General features: G+C 37.5%; 1 long non-coding RNA gene across 1 annotated transcript in view; it reads left to right on the top strand.

The window, feature by feature from the left end:
* The first annotated feature begins 1,441 nt into the window (after window positions 1-1,441).
* Window positions 1,442-25,615, top strand: part of LOC122813040 — a 486,352-nt gene continuing 462,178 nt past the window's right edge. The window contains exon 1 of the long non-coding RNA XR_006366628.1: window positions 1,442-1,844. This is a non-coding gene — a long non-coding RNA (uncharacterized LOC122813040). The remainder of the gene's footprint in view (window positions 1,845-25,615) is intronic.

Genomic DNA, 25,615 nt, shown 5'->3' with positions numbered 1-25,615 from the left:
TATATGTCAAATGGCACACTATACTCAATTATTGGTCTAATCAGAGCTGAATACTGCAGGACTACAATTTCCTTGGATCTGGATGCCACACTTTTACTTATAAGCTGTGCCACATAAAAGGATTTCCTCACCATTGTGGACACATGGCAATCAAAGTTCAGACTACTGTCTGTCACCTGAGTCCACTCTAAGGAACATGCTATTGATGCTGTAATTTGCAGGGGTGTTTGACTTCCCCGATGGTAGGATAATGCATTTTTCTGCATTTAGTTTTAGACTATTGTCCTGGCACCAATCATTTGTCTCATCTAGACCCTCTTGGAGGATATCTATATTATTGGATGATTCAGTGAATGCTCCCAGCTTGCAGTCATCTGCAACCTTTGTCATCCAGAGGCATTCCACACATGCCTTGAGTAGTCTTCAAGCTCTGGTGACTCATGCACTTGTAGTGTACTCACTGTCCCCACTTCCATCTAACAATAACTAGCACAGATTTTTATTTGGTTTGAAATTTTGGACACATAACAATATAATTCATAAAAATTATAATAACATGTGTTTTAGAAAGTCTGTCCTGCCGGTATCTGCATCATGTATTATATTATATACCACCCATAGCCAGCCTTAGGCATAGGCCAACTAGGCGACCGCCTAGGTGCCGCTGTAGCAGGGGCGCTTTCCCAGAATTTATTTGGTGTAGCTAGACCAGGGTGGGGGCACCTGGGTGGTGGTGCCGTGGAGCCCTTTTGCCTAGGGCACCAGCTGACCTTAGGCCGCTGCTGATACCAACCTATTCCTATTCTCGGTTTTAAGGCAGAAGCAGAGATTACCCAGACAAAGATTCAAAGTTTCTACTTTTTCATGTGGTACCGTTTTTTTTTTTTTTTTCCTGACTGGATAAGCTCATGGGACACAAGTATCCATTTTCATTGGTGACCCAGAAGTACAGTCTGGTTATAGGACTTCCCCAAATTCACACAACTGGTAAACAGATGAGGAAGGAATTAAACCCATTACCCTTAATTACAAGGAGCGCACGGCAGTTATCTTCTCAATGTCATTAAAAATGGATAGGGAAGTAGGATACCAGGTCTTCGCCACTAACTCAGTATAGTGGCTACATGCACGACAAAACACAGCATGTTGGACGTAACAGTTAGGGGCACCTTTCGTAGCGCTCAACCAATCAGGGACAAATCTCAGCAGAATCAGGGACAAATCCTGAAATAATCAGGACAGTCAGGCACAATTTTAAAATATTAATACCGTTATCTAAATATTGGCAGACTGCGGTGGTGGTGCTGCAGTAGCGTTTTCGCCTCACAGTTAGACGTTGCCCGTTCAATCCTCGTTTAGAGCGTCTTCTGTGTGGCGACATGCGTGAACGGGCGTTCATTGAAGGTTGTGTGTTAGGCCCGGCAAGCCAGCACGTAAAACTCTGCTGACAACCATTAGCGGACCGGAGTTCCGCTGTGGCTACCCCTAACCGGGAAAAAGCCGAAAGACATCTAGACATTGACAATATAGTTCCCGAGGGAAAAGAAGTCTATAATTTTTATATGTTAAGTTTAATTCACCACGTTTACTACAAAAGTTACTGGTTTTAGGAGGGATTATGAAGGGGCAGAGCTAAAATTTGAGCGAGAATCAGAAACGTTCATGAAAATCAGCGAAATTTGGGGGAGGTATGGATTCATTCTGAAACTGAAAGCAAAATGAGTTATAAAACAGTGTTATCAGCCGAGCTCGTCATATAACACTTGTAAAGCTTGCAGGACAGAGATGGAAAAAACGATGAAGGAAATGGAGTCAAAATTCAGATGGTGGCTGCTTCATGCAAGGTATGTATGTGAAATTGCTTCTCTACAGCTGCTCACTAAATGAGGAGAATGACAGCCCATTTTATTTGCACAGCTATTGCTATTACAGACACTGACCTGTGCTATCCAGGATGGCGAAGTAGGGCAACAGAAGTTTTCTGATCTGTGTGGACACTCGTTTCCTGACCCTGTACTTTGGCCTCGTTACAATTAAAACAAAATATTGCATTGTGTACTAACAATAGGAACTGTTGAATGTACTACATGGAAGCGTTCCCTGAGCAGAGTTCTCGACAAATTAGGAAGAAATAACAGAATGAGAGAGCGAGATAAACATATCTAGGGGCACTTTTTAAAATATTAGTGCTATTAACTTGAGACGTGGACAGAATAAGTGAACGTGAATTAATATAAATTTTCCCGAAGTAAAATAAATGTATAACTGTTAATTATTGCCATTTTTCCAGTTTTCACCAGAAATCACCGGTTGTAGGAGAGATTAAGATGGGCAGAGCCAAAATTTGAGTCAAAATAAGGAATATATCTGAAAATCGGGAACAAATGAGCAGTTTAACTGCACTACGGACAGAGATGCTACGTTGATTCAGTAATGTGCTGCTTTATAGTGGCTTCTGGTTAACGTCCTACAACCAGAAACCATTTCACACTTCAAGTCGCAGTTTGCGCCTCTTAAATTGCACTGGTCTGTCTCACTCAGGGAAAAATATATTTTGTTTACTAAAAATACTGCTTAGTACTCAGAATGTAACTTTTGCCACACCTCTTATCATTACTAATCATGTTTTATTGCAAGCGAACAGCGTAAACATTGCGTCACATGATTCCTACCTTTATACCTGATCTGTGACTACCTAAGGTAATTGTGATTGCTTAAGTTATTTGTATCGCCAAATGTTGAGGACGGTTTCAACCGAACGTGTTTCGCTAATGTTTCCATTTTATGTAAGAGATCCAAAGACAGCAAAGTTCTTCTTTCGGCTTTTCCCGATTAGGGGTCGCCACAGCAAGACTATTGTCGGCGCAGAGTAAGGTCCATGGTCTGTCGAGGTTGTGACAGGACTTTAAATATTCCGAGACTTTTTCGTCCAGAGATAAGAATTTGTTAAATGGATAAATCCACAAGAAACCTCTTTCTGGAGCAGTCCAGAGCACCACCTAATTAAATAACTCACTCACACCATAATTATCCAGATTGTAGGAGAATGATGTTCGGATTTTTGCCTCATATTTTTGGTTTGCTCCTCGTGAAGTCTGTGCTTTTCAGGCAAATCGCTAAGGCTTGAGGTCTCGAAGTAATGAGAAGCATTTGAGTTTCTGACTTCATGTCTTTCAGAAAATGCATAATAATGCAACTTGTTATTTTATCGATTTTTTAAGTTTAAAACTATATTTGTTGGGTTTGCCCAGAATTGTTGCGCTAAGGAGTTGAGAGGTATTCCTATATTAGATAAATAAAAGTACACCACTCCATCTCATAGTTAATGCTAACATACCCCACCAACAAATAACCACATATAAGAATTGAGCAGTAAGAATATCCCACACGCCGCTTCTAAATCAGGTTATATTTCAACCATCACAAACTCAGAAACACTACTAGACTAAACACAGAAGTATTCATGCTAAATGCAAAACCAGGTATTCTATCAACGTTCTAAGTTTGTAAGAGCAATATTTAAAAATTCTTGCTCTAAGAGGTTGGGGGAGGGGCATGTGTGTGTCTGAAACCTCTCAGCCTTTCAGGGCAGGAATTCTGGAAAAAGACAAACTAATAGTTTGATAAAGGCCTAAAATCATGGGCAGATTTTAAATATAATTGTTATGTATAAACTTAGAAAGTTGATATGAATAACAGATTTTGCCTTATCATGCATTGCCTGAAGGATATGAAGTCTGGAGCACAAGTTTCAGGCTGTCACTATTTTGGGACTTCGATTCTCAGTGATTTGCAGAAGAACACAAATTTTACGAGGAACAAACCAGAGGTGTAAGGCAAAAATCTGGACATTCTGCTATGTTCTGGACAGTGGAAGTGTGTGCATGTGTGTGTGTGTGAGAGACGCGGGTTGACCTGCGGTATAACTCTGACTTGTGCAAACACCAGTGGTAGCCCTAAGGCACACTTTACAGACTAAGAAAACAAGCCTGACTACCTAAAGTTGGGGAGTTAAGGCACCACAACCAGCAATTCAGGGAGAGGGTGCGGGGTATATAGTTTGTCATTTAATAAACCAATTGCCAGTGAATTGTTGATTTTTTGTCTTGTAGAATGGCTCACAGAATAAAAACAAAGTATACCCAAAGATGCCAATGTACTGTACCAAAACATTGAGTGCTTTAACTAATTGCTGTCTGGACTCGCTGTCTTGCAGTAATTATAACTGTACAAATGCACACAGTAACACCATGCATGTTATACACGGACAATTCGACTTTGTCATTGGCAACTTTCTTCTGCCTAACAAATAATTTTTAAGAAAACATGGTTTTACACGCGGCCACAAGAGTACTGAGTAAAACCTTTTTTTAATAATACCTTTTCTACCTTACAATTTTTTTCATGCTTATCTAATAAAACGCTTTAGGGAACTAACACAGTTTTTATAAGATCACAATGGACACCGTGTAGAAAAAACATCAGCCCATGCTTGTAATAAGCATTTTTAATTCCACCTGAATTATAAAAGGATGCTATGGAACCCATGTATGCCTACTTCTCAGCTGTCCAGATTTTTGCAGAATGTCCATATTGTTGCCAAATATTTTTCTGTTCCTCATAAAATTTGTGGTTTTCTGGCAAATCACTTGAAGATTGAAGTCACTAGCTAATGACATGCATTCAAGTTCCAGAATCCACATCCTTCAGAAAAATGCACGCTAACAAAAATCATGTTATTCTAGCAACTTTCCAAGTTTATGAAAGCAATATTTAAAATCTGTACCTATTTTGGGTCTTTGTCAGACCGTTATTTTAGAGTTTGTCCAGATTTTTTACGCTAAGAGGTTGAGAGGTATGCCAACAATATTTAGAAGGAACATGAATTTGTAGAAAACATTTACTTTCAGTTATTTCAGTAACTTCAAATTCAGTTATACATTAAAGTGGCAATACCAGTAAATGCAAATAATTTAGCTAAACATGTGTGTTATGTGAGTGAGTGTTTGTGTTTGTCCGTCTGAGCGTGGGTGTGTGCGTGCATGCGAGAGATGCAAATGTAATTGATATCAAACACATATGCAGTTATATTTGGGGAATTTATCTGCACACCCCACATGCAGATGCATGCACACACACACATACACGTGTGCATATATAACAATGCTCCAGGTAGGCATAGTAAGCTCCGCGATTTCACTACAGCTACAAAAGAAGGCAGAACAATGGAGATCAAGTGTACTAGGCAGAAATCAAATCGAAGCCCACACATGCAAGTTACACATACTTCTCAAGTATACTCTGTTATCATTTTGTGTCTTAAAAAGACCATGCTCTTCATTGGTGCTCACAGGAGTCACATATTCATTGCTAAGACGTTATTTAACCTGTATCTATGGTAAATAATCCTGAATCATATTAATTAATCAAAAGAACCTTATATAAGTATAAAATAACACAATTTACTCATAGTGTGAGGGGTGAGCGTCACAGTTAGAGGTGTTAGTACATAATTAGTAAGTGCTCCATTCTGGCCTATGAATTCCACATTGTGAGAGATGGTATTCCACATTTTGTTATAGAAAGTTGAGAGTTATGGTTACAGTAACAAAGCCTACCCTTCTGATAGACAAAGTCTGACTCCTCAAGCGACATCGAGTGTCCATGCGGCTCACTGGGCTATCACTGTGGGCGAGATATGCTGGTAGTGATGCCTTTTTTAGGTTCATAGGTTCAAAGGTAAGTACTAGGCTATCTGCCCAAGGGCATTTATAAGCCTAGCCAGAATGTGTTGCCTTTCACCACCTTCTTAGATTAGTTCCCTGTGCCTCTGTCCAGCAGAGCCATTAGTTCCCTGCACCACTGTCCAGCAGAGCCATTAGTTCCCTGCGCCACTGTCCAGCAGAGCCAGTGCAGTGATCCCTGGGGTAAATTTTCTGTTTCCCATCCACCTGTCAAGGTTTCTCTTGAAGAGTGTTAGTGAGGGGCTCTGCCTGATGTATATTAGAATCCTGTTCCAAAGCATGGGGAGTCTCTGGGATAGGAATCTATCCCTCCAGCATGTCCTATTTATCGTTGTGGTGAGGTTTATATCTCTAGAACATGTGGCTCTCTGGGATTTGTTTTTTTTTTAGGTGGAACATGTCCATCAATTCTGGGTTGGACATGGCCTTGTATGTCAGGCAGAGATCACCTCTGAGTAAGCGGTATGGAACCGAGTACAGCTGGAGTTTCTTTTGGGGTAATAGCCCCATTGTCGGAAGGTTCCCAGCTCAGTCAGCTCTCCAGATTTTTGCTACACATTTTTGACCTGCTTGTCATAAAATATTTGATGCTGTGGTAAATAAATGAAGATTACAGTCAGTCAGTAATTTCAGACATAAGTGTCATGTTTTTATTGTACGTTGCAGAAATGTACGTTGATGCAAAACCTGTTCTAGTCACGTTTTTAAGTCACAGTAATATATAAAACAAATGCCCCTGATTTGCGGCCTTTGCCTCCCCGCCTTATTTTGATCTGATGGATTTATTTAAGTGGAGGATTTTGGTGAATTGCTGTTTGCCTTTGATGAAGATTTTCGAAAACGTATTATGTGTACAAGCATTTGGGTTTTTGTACAATAAAACTGCCCTGTTACTTCAACCTTCTCTTGGTACTAGGTCTGTACCCTCATTTGGTTCTCCAGGGCGAATTTTTGCTTGTTCTTTCTTATTTTGACTTTGTCTAGCTGAGAAATATGAAACTGTAATTTAATTTCTGTACTCCCTTTAGTGTTTTTTATACAGCACTCTTTTTGACAGGGATTTTGTGAATCTTGGTGTTATATACATTCTATATATATGGGTCACTGTTATAATGTCGAAACATGGTTTATCGAAACCGTGTTTCGGCAGACACACTTTAGCGAAAGTGCATTTTATAGAAAATGTACTTTCGCTAAATGGGGAGTGAGAAATTAAAGAAAGCATGCAGTTTGCATGCACCATTAGTTGCAAATCAATGTATAGTGTTGATTTACAACTAATAAAGCTATCGCTGGCATCGTGGTACAGTGGGGATAAGGGAATATTCTCTTTTCCCCACTGTAGTGCGATCTCGGAGTGAGAATAATAAAGTAGGGGGTGTGGGGGGTGCAGGGGGGTTTGCCACCCTGCATAACACTGTTTAATGTTATTTATTTATTTTTTTACGTTTTTTTTTTTTTTTTTTTTTTTAATTTTATTTTATTTCTTTAGCGAAAGTGCATATTTTCGACAATATGCACTTTCGCTAAAGTGCATTATTGGAAACGCAATTCGATGGATTGTGTTTTCGATAATACAACAGTAACCCATATATGCATATATAATATATATATATATATATATATATATATATATATATATATATATATATATATATAATTTATTTATTTATTTGTTGATGTGTTTAGATATGGATATGTAAACTTTTTTATTTCTTTTGCATAATTTATTTTTTTTTGGGCTCAGATCCATGCTGTGTTATGTGGATACTACTATTAGCAGAAATTTCACAGCAGAAGAGAGCTGTATAGTGCTTTTCGTTAAAAAAGCTGGATTACTTTCTGCCCAGTTGTAAAAGTAATGAGTAGAGAAAGTGGTCTGAGTTATTTTTTAATCATAAGCAGACATCTCACAGCAGAAGAGAGCTACATATTGCCTTTCATTAAAAAGGGTGGTTATATAGTAGTTGTACTTTCCATCCGATTATAAAAGTAAGGAGTAAAGAAAGAGGTCTGAGTTCTCTTACTTAAAAAATATAAATAAATAAAATCAGTTTGAAAGGCAGAAATAAGAATCAGAGTGTCCACACCATACAACAAAAGGTAAAGATGGAACGTATTTTTTGGTTAGTGTTCTGTAGTAGCACCAGTATTTTTGTTGCTTTGTGTTCTGCAGCAACAGCAGTATTTGCCTGGGATATTCAATATGGAATCTGGAATATCTCCCTGTCATTAAGGGTGTTGTTATGAATCTTGGATAGATTGTGTTCCATGCATCCATGACAGTAGATTTTCATTTAAAACAAGGGACAGATTTTACAATTGTCTAATCGGTAAGTCAGTAAGATTTTATGGACTTGAGTCAATGCAAGACAGTCTATATAAAGGGCACAATTAGTTATTAATGGTATCATTTAAGAATATGTGTCCTACACTTAGAAAACACTTCTGTTGTAAAAACTGCAGAGAAAAGTATCAACAAACTACACTATTTCTGGACTAGGGATTTAAAAATGTTACAAAAAATGTACCAATCAGCTGTTTAAGAAATATCCAAGTGCCAGTAAAAGCAGGATTACTATGAGTACTAAGTGGTTAAAAGTGCATACTAAAGAACAGCAAAGCTTGATTTTGAAACCACATTGGTTTAGAAGACAACGATTCTCTGATTCGCTGATAACTGATGATTCTTACAAACTACTGGGACTTCTGGAGAGTAATAAAATATGGCTCTATCAGTCCTTATAAATAGCAAATTTGTTAAATAATTATTCTGTGGTAATCTCTATAACCACACATAAAATCAACAAACCTATGCAGTTAGAATTTTCAAAAATATCATCTTTCTATATTGATGCTGACATGGTCCAATCAGCTCTATGTGAAGTTAAGAGATCTTGTAACATCTGTTCCAACTATATCTCATGCTTACCCTTATACAGCATATGTGGCCTACTACTTGAAAATTTTAACTTACATGTGACGAAGGATTATGTACTCCTTCAAGGAGTACATAATCCTTATGAAATAAGGGACTATCTCAGAGGCACAGATAGTAATATCCAGAACTACAGACCAGTAAATTTTATATCCATCCAGGGTAAATGCTTTGAACAGTGGTCATGTTGTGTAATGAAAAAATCTTGTATTTGTACATCTAGTATGGGCATTGAGCAACATGGGTTTATAAAAGGTCAGTCTACTCTGCTCTGTTTGGTTGACTTTTATGAACTTGGAAGCACAGCCATCAATTAAGATCAAAATGTTCTTGGTGGCATATGAAGATCTCATTAAATCATTTCACGTGCTACCCCATGATGACATTCTATTGTCTTAGAATGTATGATGAACTGTAACATAACGCCTTTGAAGGTTCATTAGGTGATTGAATGGCTCAGAAGTAGAACTCAACGTAAAATGATATTAAGGGAATTTAGAACACTCTAATAAAAATCTTTTCATCTAAGTGTTGCACAAAGATTGGTTTTAGGCCTCATGTTCTATTTGTGCTTGCATCTTTTCCAAGAATGTCAACATGTCAGTTGTCAAACTAAAGTAAAATTAAATGGATATTTTCTACAGTCTGATGGTTGGACAACCACCTTGGTTTCAAATGTAGTGTTACTTAATGCAAATTCAAATACACAGCTTTTGAAACAAACAGACAAACAAACAAGCTTTGTGATCCTTGATAATGTAGTGCTTGAGCAGTTATATTCTTAAATGATTTCAACATCATTATTAACCACACCTTTTCATTTAAGGACCATGTACTAAATATTAGGAATAAAGCAATAAGACAGACTGGACTTTTAAGACTATAGTTACTAGAAATCCATTTATATTGACAGATCTTTTCAAACCCACAACATGTTATATATGCTTTTTGTGTTATATTTTGGCAGAAGAAAATAGATTGAAGACTATAAAGTGAACATTTATTAAATAAATTCCATATCTTCAACATATGTTAGATATCAAATACCTAAAATGTTTAGGCTTATATAGCCTAAATTATTGCTTTCTTTATCTGTGGAAAGCTATGCCTGGTTCACCAAGCTTTAACATGTGAGGCCTGTAGAACATGAAGGATGTAGAGTTCTGTCAACCAGGAATACACATACATAGCAATGCTGTCTTTGGTGTTTTAGTTCATTTAAAAGTAAAGAGGGATAGATACATTACATAAACAATATCTAGATTTTGGAATAAGCTACCTCTAACATAAGAATCACAGATAAAATCAAACTTTAAAAGCAAATTGGATGATTATTTTGGTAAGAAAAGGTGCAAAAATAACACCAAAGAATCTTTGGTCCTAGACAGCCTCATGGCCTCAATACAGGCATAGAACCTGTGAAACTATGAAGTGAACAAATGCACTTAGGCACATATTTGCTAAATGTGTTTGTGAAAATTAGTAAGTTGTATGTACATGGTGCATAACAAGTTATTCTTTGTTATGTGATGGCATGACAAAATTGAGGAAATAAAGAAATGCCATGAACTGCAAAGGGGAACCACACTAAGATTTTAAAGAAAGTGTTTTAATGTATATGAGAGAAAACACTATACCGGGTACCACACAATAACGTCTTTATTTAAACAAAGTAAAAAGGAGAGGTGAGCGCTTTCGCAACCTTCGTTGCTTCATCAGACAAAGAATTAACTGTTCAACTGCTTGTTTTATATCACTCTCAGTCAAAAATTTTTTTCCAATTAGTGACATCATACAACTTTTGAAAATTTAAAGGCATATATGACAAGAATATTGTAAAATACGCATGTGAATATAAAATATATATACAAAAATGTAAAGTATGTTCATATTTATGCATATCTGATTTTAAAACAGTTAAATAATCTCATTAAAAATGCATATATATATAAAAAAATGCATATAAATAAAAATGCATAGTATATTCATATTTATGCATATCTAATTTAAAACAATTAAATAATCTCATAAAATGCATATATATAATATATATTTAAAAAGAATGCATAATACAAAATATATAATAAAAGAAATATATGTATATATATATATTTTTATTTTATGCAAAAAATTAATTGTGTTGAAGGCGTCTAGCTTTAAGAAATGGAACCAGTGATGTACAACCATTTAAGCCTGGATATCTATCAGCATTGAGCTTGATAATCCATCTTTGTTCTCGGCTCTCTGTGAAATTTTCTATATCTCCTCCCCTCACATTTCTATGTATATGTTGTAAAACAAAGAACTTGAAAGAGTGTGAAGGGTCAGTGTTTAAAACATGTTGAGCAAGCGCACTAGTAGTTTTGTTATTTCTGATGTCTCTTATGTGTTCCAATATTCTATCCTTTAAGTTTCTATTTGTTTTTCCTATATAGAAGGCATGACATATTTGGCAGAAACAAAAATAAATAACATCTGTGGTTTTACAGTCTGCATATGAATGAGAGTATAGTGTAAAATTTCTAACAGGATGAATATATGGTGTAGTACTATGAATATGTGTACAAGCAGTACAATACCTACAAGGAAAAGTACCTTTGCGTCTGGAATTATAGGTAGTTTTTTTGATGTCTTTATTACACAATTGTTGTTTTAATGTAAGATTATTTCTGAAACTGAAGCTAGGTGCATTACCAATGAAAGAATGTAAACAAGGAATCTCATGTAAAATGTGCCAATGTTGTTTTATAATATTAGTATACTGATTAACATTACTGGCATACTGAAAAACCGCTCTAATGCTATTATTCTGTGTATTATTTCTCAAATTACTGCTATCTGACGTAATAGAATTAGAAGATTGAAAATACGCTTTACATTTAGAGTCCCTGAGGGTCCAAGCATCAGAAATAGTTCTATCTATTTCATCCATATTATATCCTCTTCTTAAAAAGTCAGTTTTCAATTTATTCAAAGCTAGTACTGCATCATTATCATTGTTGTGTAATCTTAATGTTCTGTATACCTGCCCCTTGAGCACATTTCTTGGAATGTGTCTAGGATGCATACTGGTTTTGTGAAGGTATGTATTTTCTTTGGGTTTGTGAAAAATTTTGCTGGTAAAACCTGTCAACTCTGATTTGATTATATGTACATCTAAGAAATCAATCTCAGATGTAGAAAAATTGTATGTGAATTTCAGAAAATCAGTAGTTGTATGCAAATTGTTAATAAATAATATAAGCTCAGATATATTGCCTTTCCATAATAAAAATACATCATCCACAAAACGTGTATACCATAAAAGCTGACTGATAAATGGATTCTTATCAGAAAAGACATGTGTTTGTTCCCAGCATGTAAGCGATAGATTGGCATAACTATTTGCATATGGTGTGCCCATGGCAACGCCGATCTGTTTTCTTACAAGAAATAATTGCTTCACCAATGAAAAAGTACAACTTATATGCAGTTTGTTAGAGATTATTCTGGAAAATAATGTTGTATATTTTGAAGAACAATTCTTTCTGCAACAGATCGGCGTTGCCATGGGCACACCATGTGCAAATAGTTATGCCAATCTATCGCTTACATGCTGGGAACAAACACATGTCTTTTCTGATAAGAATCCATTTATCAGTCAGCTTTTATGGTATGCACGTTTTGTGGATGATGTTTTTTTATTATGGAAAGGCAATATATCTGAGCTTATATTATTTATTAACTATTTGCATACAACTGCTGATTTTCTGAGATTCACATACAATTTTTCTACATCTGAGATTGATTTCTTTGATGTGTACATATAAACAAATCAGAGTTGACAGGTTTTACCAGCAAAATTTTTCACAAACCCACGAAGAAAAATACATACCTTCACAAAACCAGTATGCATCCTAGACACATTCCAAGAAATGTGCTCAAGGGGCAGGTATACAGAACATTAAGATTACACAACAATGATAATGATGCAGTACTAGCTTTGAATAAATTGAAAACTGATTTTTTAAGAAGAGGATATAATATGGATGAAATAGATAGAACTATTTCTGATGCTTGGACACTCAGGGACTCTAAATGTAAAGCGATTTTCAATCTTCTAATTCTATTACGCCAGATAGCAGTAATTTGAGAAATAATACACAGAATAATAGCATTAGAGCGTTTTTCAGTATGCCAGTAATGTTAATCAGTATACTAATATTATAAAACAACATTGGCACATTTTACATGAGATTCCTTGTTTACATTCTTTCATTGGTAATGCACCTAGCTTCAGTTTCAGAAATAATCTAACATTAAAACAACAATTGTGTAATAAAGACATAAAAAACTACCTATAATTCCAGACCCAAAGGTACTTTTCCTTGTAGGTCTTGTACTGCTTGTACACATATTCATAGTACTACACCATATATTCATCCTGTTAGAAATTTTACACTATACTCTCATTCATATGCAGACTGTAAAACCACAGATGTTATTTATTTTGTTTCTGCCAAATATGTCATGCCTTCTATATAGGAAAACAAATAGAAACTTAAAGGATAGAATATTGGAACACATAAGAGACATCAGAAATAACAAAACTACTAGTGCTTGCTCAACATGTTTTAAACACTGACCCTTCACACTCTTTCAAGTTCTTTGTTTTACAACATATACATAGAAATGTGAGGGAGGAGATATAGAAAATTTCACAGAGAGCCGAGAACAAAGATGGATTATCAAGCTCAATGCTGATAGATATCCAGGCTTAAATGGTTGTACATCACTGGTTCCATTTCTTAAAGCTAGACGTCTTCAACACAATTAATTTTTGCATAAAATAAAAATATATATATATACATATATTTCTTTTATTATATATTTTGTATTATGCATTCTTTTAAATATATATTATATATATATGCATTTTATGAGATTATTTAATTGTTTTAAATTAGATATGCATAAATATGAATATACTATGCATTTTATTTATATGCATTTTTTATATATATGCATTTTAATGAGATTATTTAACTGTTTTAAAATCAGATATGCATAAATATGAACATACTTTACATTTATGTATATATATTTTATATTCACATGCGTATTTTACAATATTCTTGTCATATATGCCTTTAAATTTTCAAAAGTTGTATGATGTCACTAATTGGAAAAAAATTTTTGACTGAGAGTGATATAAAACAAGCAGTTGAACAGTTAATTCTTTGTCTGATGAAGCAACGTCATAAAGCGCCACCTCCTTTTACTTTGTTTAAATAAAGACGTTATTGTGTGGTACCCGGTATAGTGTTTTCTCTCATATACTTCTCTTTTTATATACTGGGTTTTACCTGTATAGCCGTTTTGCTTTTCGTTTATAAGTGTTTTAATGTGACTGTCTTACTAAAATATAATGTTTCTAGTAATTTCTGTGGCATTTACTAAAATGCAATGTTTCTAGTAATTTCTGTGGCATTTATTTTGAATCTGTTTGAAATAACTGTTGAATCTTTCTCATGTTTGATAGTTTGTATTTTTTTTAAATATTCTCTGGCCATCTGTATTTGTCTGAAATGTATTTTGTTGTTTCATTTTGCATATACATTTTGGAATGAACTGAACATTCTCAGAGATGAGTGAATGCCACGTTATGTCAGTGAAGGAGTCATCAGTTAAAAAGATAGGGGAGCTAATGCTGACTAAATGTGAATGGAGATGTATTACTAACTGACCAGCACTGCAGAGTCCATCAGACTGCTGTCATTATCTACACTGCTTCTGTCACTCTGTTGTGGTTCCTCCTCCCTGCTTTTCCAAATACAAGTAAAAGCTGCTTCCCTGTTGATTCAAGCAGTTCACTTGTTTCATATCAGCAGTATTAAAATCTGTAGTTTTAATCTAGCAATGTTTACTAGCAATGTTTATTATAAGGTTGGCAGCTTTGGGACAAGTCTTTGAAGACCTTGCGTTGAAATTGAAGTGTATTAACCCACCACCGAGTTCGCGCAGGTATGGGCGTGCCCACCGTGATTGACATGTGGGAGGGCGGGATTAACAGCAATGTGCCGTGATTGGCACGCAATGCTAATAGGTTCATAGGTTCATACTAGGCTATCTGCCCTAGGGTATTTATAAGCCTAGCCAGAGTGTGTTTGGCTTTCGCCACCCATTTTAAATGAATTTTGGTATGCCCTTTTTCGAGGTTAGTATACTGTGCCTCTGTCTAACAGTGACACAGAAGTGATACCCGGGGTAAACCTATGATCTCCCATCCACTCATCAAGATTCCTCTTGAAGAGAGTCAATGAGGGACTCTGCCTAACCTGGACTGGGATTTTATTCCAGAGTGACGTGGAGCCTCTGGGTTATGAATCTGTCCCTCCAGCATGTCCTATTTATTTCAGTGCTGAGGTTCAAGTCTCATGAGCGTGTAGCTCGATGGGATTTGGATTTTCTGAGGTGCAGCATGTCCATTAATTCCGGGTTGGACATGGCTTTATAGGTATGGCACAGATCGCCTCTGAGCAGGCGGTATGCCACTGAGTAGAGCTGGAGTTTCTTTAACCGGGCAGCATATGGCATCTGTTTGAGCCCTTTGATCCTCTTGGTGAGGTACTTTTGGAGTCTTTCCAGTTGCTGCAGGTGTCTGGTAAGGTACATCCCAAAAGGGGCATTGTACTCAATTATGGGCCTGATGAGGGATGAGTAAAGAGGCACAATGACTTCCCCTGATCTAGATGTGAATCTCTTCATGATTAGGTGGGCTATATAAAATGTTTTTCTAACCACTTAGGCCACGTGGTTTTTAAATGAGAGATTGCTATCAACTTGGGTCCCCAGGTCCCTAATTACTTCTTCAGATTAATGGATTACCACCTATGTGGTAATTTGTGGGCACTTTGTTTTTGCCAAAGGGGATGACTATACACTTTTTGGCGTTTAGCTTGAGGCCATGGCTCTGGCACCAGTTGTCTCTTTCTGTGAGGCCCTTTTGTAGGATGCTTGTGTCGGCTGAAGAGTCGATTATGGCGCCTAGTTTGCAGTCATATGCGAACTTGGTCAGCCACAGTCCTTCCGTGTTGGCCTGTACCTCTGAGAAATATATACCGAACAAGAGAGGTCCCAGAACTGAGCCTTGTGGGACGCCACTTGTAACTGGTTTGGAGTCTGACATGGCTCCAGCAATTCTAACCATGTGGGTTCTGTCCTTGAGCCAGTTTGCAACCCATCCAGTGACATAGGGGTTTATATTTAAGCTGGTGAGCTTATCTATAATGCCCGAGTGGGGTATTGTATCGAAGGCTTTTGCGAGGTCCAGGTAGGCTGTGTGGACCACCTTCCCCTCGTCAATGGCCTTGGTGACTGTTTCAAAGAAATCGACCAGGTTTAAGAGGCAGGATCTGCCCTTAACAAAGCCGAACTGGGTAGGATCCAGTGTCTGTAGGTCCCCAATATCTTTATTTATGAGGTCCATGATGATCCTTTCCATAGCTTTGCAGACCAAGCTAGTCAGGCTTATGGGGCAATAATTTCCAGGATCCATTGAGGCACCACCTTTGTGGAGAGGGACCACTGTTGCTGTACGCCACTCTTTAGGTACATATCCTGTAGTAAGGCTGAGATTGAACAGTAGTTTTATGTTTGGGTTTAGCTCTTCTTGGAGTTCATGTAGGACGCAGCCCGGGACACCATCTGGTCCCATTGATGCTGTGTTATTTGCTTTGGAGAGGGCGGCTCTTACCAGATCATCTGAGATGTCAGGGGGGGCAGCACTCTGCTGGGATAGATATTTGCCCTTTTGGTGGGGGGGGAGAAGTTTGCGCTGAACCTGTCAGCTAGGATGTTGGCAATGTCTGTGGGTTTGGTGTATTTTTTGTCATTTTAGACTAATTCTGAGCATATCTGGGAATTCCCACCCAGGTTCCTAACATAACTAAAGAAAGCCTTGTGATTATCCTTAGTGTCCTGTGCAGTTTTTCTTTCGAAGCTGGCCTTAGACGATTTTATGAGTGCCCATAGTTTTTTGCTAATACTGATTGCCTTCCCTTTTTGGGATTTTGCTCTATCATGTAGTAGATTCCTCCTTCTATTGTATAGTTTGTAATGGTAAATCCATACAATTAAAAACAGAGCATTTAATAAGCACAAACACATGCTAATAATGACATTCAAGCAATCAGTCCCTTTCCATTAAAATAATAACATGTTTGTGTGTGAGTAGAGTCTTATTTGTAGTGTACAGTTTAACTGGAATCTTACTGTGTATTTTATTCATGGCTGTTTTATAAACTATACAAGTTACTGGTTTGGCCCTGGTCATGGAAGAAAAGGTTCCGTAGACTAGCCTACCTACACAGTAAACAAATGGAAAATAGCAGCATATGACAACAGCAACTGTGGTTAAAAATTGAAAACTGTGTGTATTAGCTCTGCTGCACTTCAATCAGCTGAAGTAGCTTCCTTAAGAATACCTTAGTTCAACCAGTATTGGCAGCAGTCAGACTGCTACTAAAGTATTTTGGTTCTGATCGACCATACTTTTTGTCACATTTTGTGCCGTGTCCTTTAATATACTTCTTTAATAAACTTTTTTAATAAAGCAGTTCTTCTCACAACATACTATGATTTCATTTGTATACCTTCTCTGTCATCGTCTTGAATTCTTTGCAGTCTGGTCAGTCAAAGTACCGTATTTGAGCAGTAATACAGCCATCGTTCGTTGTTAAAAATGTTCCTGACTTTTTGGCAAACTGCTTAACTAAATTGCATTTTCTGAACATACTGAAAACACCAGATGACTGATTAGAAATTGCTTTAACAACTGTTTCAGGGCTGACAGCTGTGTGATCATCGAGCGTTAGAGCTGTTGCCCTGATAACAGAAAAGTACAGTATTTTGTTTATCAGTTCAGTCAACAAACTTCATTCCTTTACTTGGCTGTTTTTTAAACCTTCCACCCCTTTCCTATGTTACTATAATATTGCACCAGTGGCACTTCTCTCTCTAATGGACATGGGTAACCTGTAAGTGGTTAATCTCCCAGCCCCATGTTTACACTTATCAAGGGTATCAGAACTTGTCAGATCACATCAATCACACAATTAACTTGTGTTTCGCATATTTTAACTCGTGTTATGGTGGCATCTTTCAATCAAACGGTGGGCGGTGCAGTCAAAATGCTCGCAGGCGGGATTTGGGCGTGGCTTGCAACTGTGCATCTGGTGGGTTAATACACTTTAATTTTGCCGACCTTGCAAGGTGACTTGTTAAACTGAAAGTCTGTCTTGTGAGATGGAAAACATTGTACGACGGCTGAAATTATAGACTGTATTGTTGAAGCAGGATAATGTGCAGTAATGCTATGCAAAATAAATTAAACCACATCACAACAAACTAAACTGTAAGCATGGTGCTAAAATAAAAGTCCACCACAGTGAACTAAACTGCAACTGTGTTGCTTAAATGAAAGTATACATTGTGCCATGTACCTTATCTGTAAAATATAGTTAAGCAGTTTAACAAAGAGGATGTCACACGTAATACTTATAAACCTGCACTATGCACCCATCTTTCCTCCAGTCAACAGCATATAAACATTATGGTTATTTTCATCCTACTGAAAACAAGTGTTGTACCCATTCACATTCCAGCTGTAGCTTTGAAGATTTTTTAAATATATTTTCTTCTACTGCTTCCATAGCCTAACACCTCATAGCCTGATGCTTCTAACATATTAAATCTAATACTTAGTTACTTGATTGTAGTTGTTTACATTTTATATACAGTAATAATAACATTTTGTTTTCCATCATGAATTAGTTTTTAATTTAGCTATTGTTGTTTGTCAGGTCGACAGACTGTTCAAAGGACCGTTTTCATCCAGTGCCTAGGTATGAAGGCAGTTAAATGCTTGAAGTGATATATCTGATATCAATTAAAATAACTAACTAAGTAAATAAATAAATACATAAATAAGTAAACACAGATACTTCAGTACATAAATACTTGCACTTGATATCAGTTAGACACACAAAAAAAAAATGTTTGATATTTACATTGTTTGTTGTCTTAATTTCACATCACTTTAATGAACACATGAGAATATCAACTGTTTGCTTTGGAAAAGAATATACAAATATATAAGATATGTCATGATAATGATCCATTTCTCTCTCTCTTTCTCTCTCTCTCTCTCAGGGGGATTCATTAAAGCTTACATGATAATTTTTACTGTGCGTGCATCACTGTGCGATGCACACACGGCCATGGAAAGTTTTAGATTCATTAAACTCTGCATAGCGGTGAACAGTGGCAAACACTCACTCGAAAATATGGAAATTTCCCTGGCATGTAAATTACACCATAAAAAGCTGAGTTTTATTCTAATGCAGCAAATCAACACAGTGGAGTGATTCAACAACCTCTAAATTGACTGTGTAGACTCCATTTTCATGTCGGCTGTGTATGCCAACACTTTCCGAATACAGCCCCAGAAAGTAGTCTAAACAGAAACAAAACCAAGTAAAAGCTCTTATTTGTACAGAACTACACTTAATATGTAACACCATACATGTTCTGACCTAATTACACAGGGCGGATGCTAGAAAATTAGTGTAACAGTCATAATAATGTCATTTTAAGTGTCATGACATAAATGCAGCTTCGCTGCCCCACCCCCAAATGAAGAATGTACTTGTACATAATGCAAGCTGCTAAAATGTGGAAACCTCCATGAAGCAGAGTATTGTACTGTAATGTAAGCATATGCAGATGATGGATTACCGTATTCTTCTGTTACAGCACTGGGCTGTAATGCAGTTTCCCTGCCTACGTGGTTACTAACTGTGTAGATTCTGGGCTGTCAGCACGGTGAAGATGTAAATTAGGTCAAAACTTATTAGAATTGTTGAAGCTCAAAAAAGAATAAACATTTGTGGATGCTCACTTTGTGTAGGCACTTCCACATTGTTTGTGTTGAATGCATGGCAACAGTGAATGCTGACATCAGGGGTGTGTGACAGGTTATACTTACAGAGGTGAACATGTAGGGCCATGAAGGGTGAAAGTGCACGTAGGCAGTGCACAATTCCCAAGTTCTGTGTCATGCTCATTATTTGTTTGTTGAAATGTATGGTCTCTGTCCAATTTACCTTTTTTTTTTTACTTTGCCATTGTTTGCATGATACGATGCTTAGAGCAGTCATGAGAAATAGAGGAATGAATGTTAGGTTTCTCTGCACTGTTATGTAACTATTCCTGTGGCAGCACTTGTATGTGTTAGGCTCGAATACAGATGTTCCTTTGTTCGACTACAATGTATGCAGCCTTTTCTTCACTTTTTATAGTCCATGTTTGTGCAATATCAAGATAAAAGAGGAAATATCAATTTTGCCTGTGCATACCTTATTATGCAGAGATGCACGGAGGTGCACATAGCTGCACATGGCGCACTAATGTGCAAGCAACAAGTGTGTTTAATAGATGCTAATTATAGTACAAACTGGTGAATTGCATGTTAATCAACCAATCCAACACAAAAGAGCTATTCAACAATGTATAAAGTATCCATGTAGCCTCCATCTTGTTTTTTTTCTTTATCCTTCAATACCACTGGAGTAGACACAAGTAAATTTTAACTAACACAATGCTAGGGGCTGCTGCAGCTATTCTACATCCACATGTACTAGATGCTGAAGGCAATGCTGCTGGTGGTGCTGACAATAGGCCTTGGCCAAGAAAGAGAAGAGTGTTCAGGCCCAGGGTAACTTTCCAGATACTACATGGGCTGGAGATTGTAGAATGCTACAGGGTGGACAGGGCCACATTACAAGAACTCCATGAGCTCTGCCACCGTCAACTCAGAGCCAGGACCAACTGAGGGAAACCCATCCCAGTGGAAACTAAGGTATGTGTAGTCCTTAGAATATTAGCTACCAATACCTTTCAAAGACAAACTGGGAACATGATGGGTATGTCACAGGCATCAACCTCCAGGATCCTCCACCAGTTTCTAGATGCTATGCTCATACTTGCTACTGAGCACATATTTTTCCCCTGTACTTTTGAAGAGAGGGCCAGCAATATGGAACTGTTTTACCATGTAGTGCACTACCCTGAAGTATTGGGTGCCGCACATTGCACTCATATACACATTAAGGCACCACCTGGTGAGCAGGGTAGAATCTACATTAACCACGAGGGGCACCACTCCATCAACTGCCAAGTCATATGTAATGCCTAGATAATTATTTTGAATGCATGTGCTGGTAACCCTGGCAGTTATCATGACTCCCATATCTGGCACACATCACAGGTGTAGCAGATGTTTGCTGGGGGGACATCCCACAGGGCCATTTACTGTGAGGATATTGGCTATGCCTTGGAACCGTGGCTGATGACACTTATCAGAAGTCCACACACACAGAAGAACACCATAATGAGGCATGTGCTCAAACTAGAAACCTCAAAGAGCATGTGTTTGGGTTTCTGAAGTCACAGTTCCAGTGTCTAGATATATCCGGTGGAGCCCTGCAGTATAATCTACGAACATGTACCCAAATATTTACAGTATGTGGCATGTTCCACAGTCTGATCCTTTGGAAATAGCTATAGCAGGATCAGCAAGGGGAAGGGACACACATCCCCCCACTAACACCTAGGTCACAAGAGCCACACTCAGAGGAGGAAAGGAGCTGTCCCTGTAAAGAGACGTAGGCATACTCACTATTTCCTTTGGCTAAGAAACAATGCATAGGACATTCACTGACCACCTGGTGACTTAATACCTTTCTCCTGCTCACATACATATAGTAAAATTCATGCCAGGCAACTCACACAACCTTTACCTCCAAGTGTATTGGCTATGTACTGCTTGCATCAGAGGCAGCCCTGAACTAAAGGTATGTCAACTGCTGCATTTGTAAGGTACGTCCTGAACCTAGAGTGTATTTTTAATAGTGTTATGCCATATCCTTGCATTTCCTAACTTGGTACAGTAAGCAAGTAAATAATGGTGGATTTATACAGAAAGTACCTTAACATGGGACACCAGACACGTATTTTACTTATATTTGTCCTTTAGTAATTAGTAGGCCTTGAGTATGAAAGATTCACACAGTTGTACCTCTGAAGAATTCTAATGTTCCCTGCATGGCCTCAGTTTAGCACCATACCTTTGTACTGGAAAATTATTAAAGAGAAAAGTTAGAAAGTGATGATACACATTGCCGTTTCAGACTTCAGACTTGTTTGTGTAATAATAGTAACTGAGATTTATTCCCCCCAAAAGAGGAGTGCACCCTTGTTCCTACCATAACAGTAACTCAGCTATGCTACCCCCAAAAGAACAATATATGTGTGTTTTTTCCATCCAACCTGGACTTCATCTGTTGGCAACTTCATATCATATAATTCTGAGTTAATATCCTCTCACATGGTAAGGCCAATGATATAGAATGGCTTACACACTGCATTTGTTAGATAACTGATGCATGATCAAGAAACACAGAAAGGAACACAGAGTTGTATATTTGTAAACATAATTATGACATGTTGTGTGATCACTAACTGATTTATGTCCAAGTATAGTAAAGGGAATCAAATGTACAAATCACAGCTGATGGTTTGATAGCAGTGTACATTCTGATGTAGTTGGTTGTGTGAAGAATGGCTTCATTTCATTGATGCAAAGCTGTTTGTGTGGCAAAGACAGGACCAAGTCATCCCCCCTGTTTTTCTGAAGCTGTACTGATGTGAGGGTTCAAATCCTGACATATGCAGAAGTGAGTACTATCAAGTTTTACTGTGCTTTTACAGATTTTGCATATACGTTCCTTAGTTTTAGTATCTTTTCCTCTTTGCATTCTATTAATTCCACTTTTACATGATGCACCACATCCCAAAACACTGTCTGGCTAAGCTTATCTTGTTTGTGCGATGCACAACATTGCTGAAACAAGGAAAAAACAGATTGTCTCGAAAGCATATAGCCAAAAATAAAAAATGGATACATTCAATTAATGCTCATAGCCATCACAAAAAGCCGGCCTGGAGTACAGTTGGGACAGGGGTATAGTAGCAAACATTAGCAATACGGTTTGTGTTTGCGCACTGCTTCCCTGTGTGCAAAGAGGTCTATCTTGCATGCGTTTACACTTTGTTAGCCATCCTGAAAAATCCATTGCTCATTGCACTATGGAATTGTATGTATGATATTTTATTATTGGTGCTGTTGTCCAATTACTTCATATGACAAAACTACATGTGAAAACATTGCAAACTATGGGCACAATATAACTATATGTCATATATTTACAGTAAATCTATTCGCCCCTCCCCCCAACAAACCATCCCAAACAGGCACAACAATCCTGGGGTCTCATTACTTTTTCCACACATATATCAACCACAATACAAAGTGTTGTGCATAATGTTGTGTGCTCACTCATGGACAGGGTCACTTGGTGGTGCTCACAGCCTTGTTCTGCAACACTCAAACAGCCAAGTATGGTCAGTATGGGTACTTGTGTTTGTTACACTGCTAGGCTTCTAAACAACCTACTGCTATTAGGCTACTGGTCTCAAATGACATTATGAAGCAATATACGTACCTATGCATGCATCCCACCCTCTTGTTTCCCCACATAGACTGTTGATGTCATCTACTGTAAGGCCCTTATAGGCCCTGTCCATGAGTGAGCACACAGTCCTGTCAAAGTCAGACGTGTGCCTTGGCATGTGTGATAAACACTGTGTTTTGTAGTTTGTGTTCTTAGATAGATAGGGGTTTTACTCTCACTGCAGTCAACTGTGTGTGTGTGTGTGTGTGTGTGTGTGTGTGTGTGTGTGTGTGTGTGTCTGTGTCTCTGTGTGTGTGTGTGTCTACACAGAAGAGCAGAATGGTATATCCCACAGTTGCCTCTCCAATGGCAAGATTTTCTATTTTTTTCAGAGTTGCACAAGCCTGCACATTCATTTCATGCAGGTCTCCCAACCTCTTGTCTCCCACAAGGCCTTCAGATGTCATCTACTCTGAGGTCACCTGCAATCCTGACAGAGTCAGACTTGTGCTGTGGTGTGTACATTAACTACTGTGTTCTGTAGTCTGCGACTTAGATAGGTATGGGTTCTATTCCCACTGCAGTCAAATGGGGGGGGGGGGTTGGTGTGTGTGAGCTGTCCCTGGACTTTACAGTGAGCATTTTATAGCAACTTGTGGGAACACTATTATCTTGTCCTAAACATATACTGCTGATATCATCATCTATAAAGTGTTCTTGATACACTCTAAGTCAGACTTGAGCTGTGGCGTATGTGTTAAGTACTGTGTACTTCGATAGGGGTTCTATTCTCACTGCAGTCAAATAGGGGGGGGTTGGTGTGTGTGAGCTGTTGCTGGACTTTCCATTGAGCCTTTTACAGCAGCCTGTGAGGCACTGTTATCTTGTCTTGGACAGACACACATTTGTCATTAATAGGTTACACAGTAAGCAAAAGAAGCTGGTGTCTACAAATAGAAAAGTGAGAACCCAGAACTGGAAGGCGACCCTCCTCAACCTAAACAAGCAAATAAGACAACTTGTGCAATCTGTGAAAAAAGCAGTAAGAAGGGAGAAACCACCAGGCCAAGCTGCAAAACATTGATTTATTAAAATAAAAAAATTAAAACAATAAAAGTGCACGAGTGTTTTTGGGCACAAGACCCTTCATCAGATAACAATCAAACAGGATCCAATGCTGTTTAAAAATATACAACAACCAATCGGACGTCAGTATTGCACTGTCCTTTTCTTCAAAACAGGTTTTAAAGGAAAATCCCATTTAAACCTGGGGCTTTATCAGCCCCTAGTCTAATAACCCACTTCATTTCACTATATTCTGTGTGATTAACCAAATCACCCCCCTAATATTCTTGTTTATAATCTGTAACACCATAAATAAAAATGTGTGTCCTACATTCACATTAATTTAATGTATTATGTATATTCTTTAATTTCATATCTGAAACATGTTTTAATATTTAATTTTTAGTCTACAGTTTGTCTTTCCCACATATTATGAAGTGCAGTTCTGACATACTGCTAAATAGATAATATTCTGCGTTTTGCAGTCAGCATATCCTTTCAAAGAATATTCTCGTCCTGTTCTAGGGTGAATGAGTAAAGTGTCCTGCGTAACATATCTCCATGCTTTACACTGTCAACAGGTATGTGTGCCTCTCTGCTGTGTTGATAATTTACAAGTGGTACGTAAATCTGGTTCTTGACATAAATTATCCTTTAAATTTCTATTCTTTCTGAAAGTAAACATTGGTCGTGGTGCTATAGTATTAGCAATCTTAGTGTCTATCTGTAAAACTTTCCAATTATGTTTAATGATTTCACATATACCCCCCACATCATTACTATATGCGACGAACATACATACTCCCTCATTTTTCTTCTCAATTTCTTTCTTCATTCCTTCCTCCCCAGTTGTAGCTTGTCTCATAGAGAACCATGGTTTGGCAATATATTTCTTATTGATTTTACTATCAACTACTACTTTTCCAAGGTCCTTCTGTCCATAGCCTCTTTTTTTCAAATTTCTTTCAAAAATACTTATTTTCTGATCATTCTTACTATCCTTGGTGCATAGACGTAAGAGTCTATGTAATAACATCGTTAAACATATGCCTGAGGTGCATACTATCAAATGAAGAAAATGAGAGTGCAATAATGATGTCTGATTGGTTGTTGTATATTTTAAAATAAGAGCAGATCTTGTTTATTGTTATCTGATGAAGGGTTTTGTGCCTGAAAGCGCTCATTGTGCACTTTTATTGTTTTAATTTTTATTTTAATAAATCAGTGTTTTGCAGCTTGGCCTGGTGGTTTCTGCCTTCTTACTGTTTTTTTGTTTTCAAATGTTGGATGTTGTTTGGCAGAAGGCCTTTAGTGTA

This window comes from Protopterus annectens, chromosome 10.part0, assembly GCF_019279795.1.
Source record: "Protopterus annectens isolate FY-2018-M chromosome 10.part0, PAN1.0, whole genome shotgun sequence".
Taxonomy (NCBI): domain Eukaryota; kingdom Metazoa; phylum Chordata; order Ceratodontiformes; family Protopteridae; genus Protopterus; species Protopterus annectens.
Note: the sequence above shows the minus strand (reverse complement) of the source record. Positions and strands in the feature narration are given on the sequence as shown.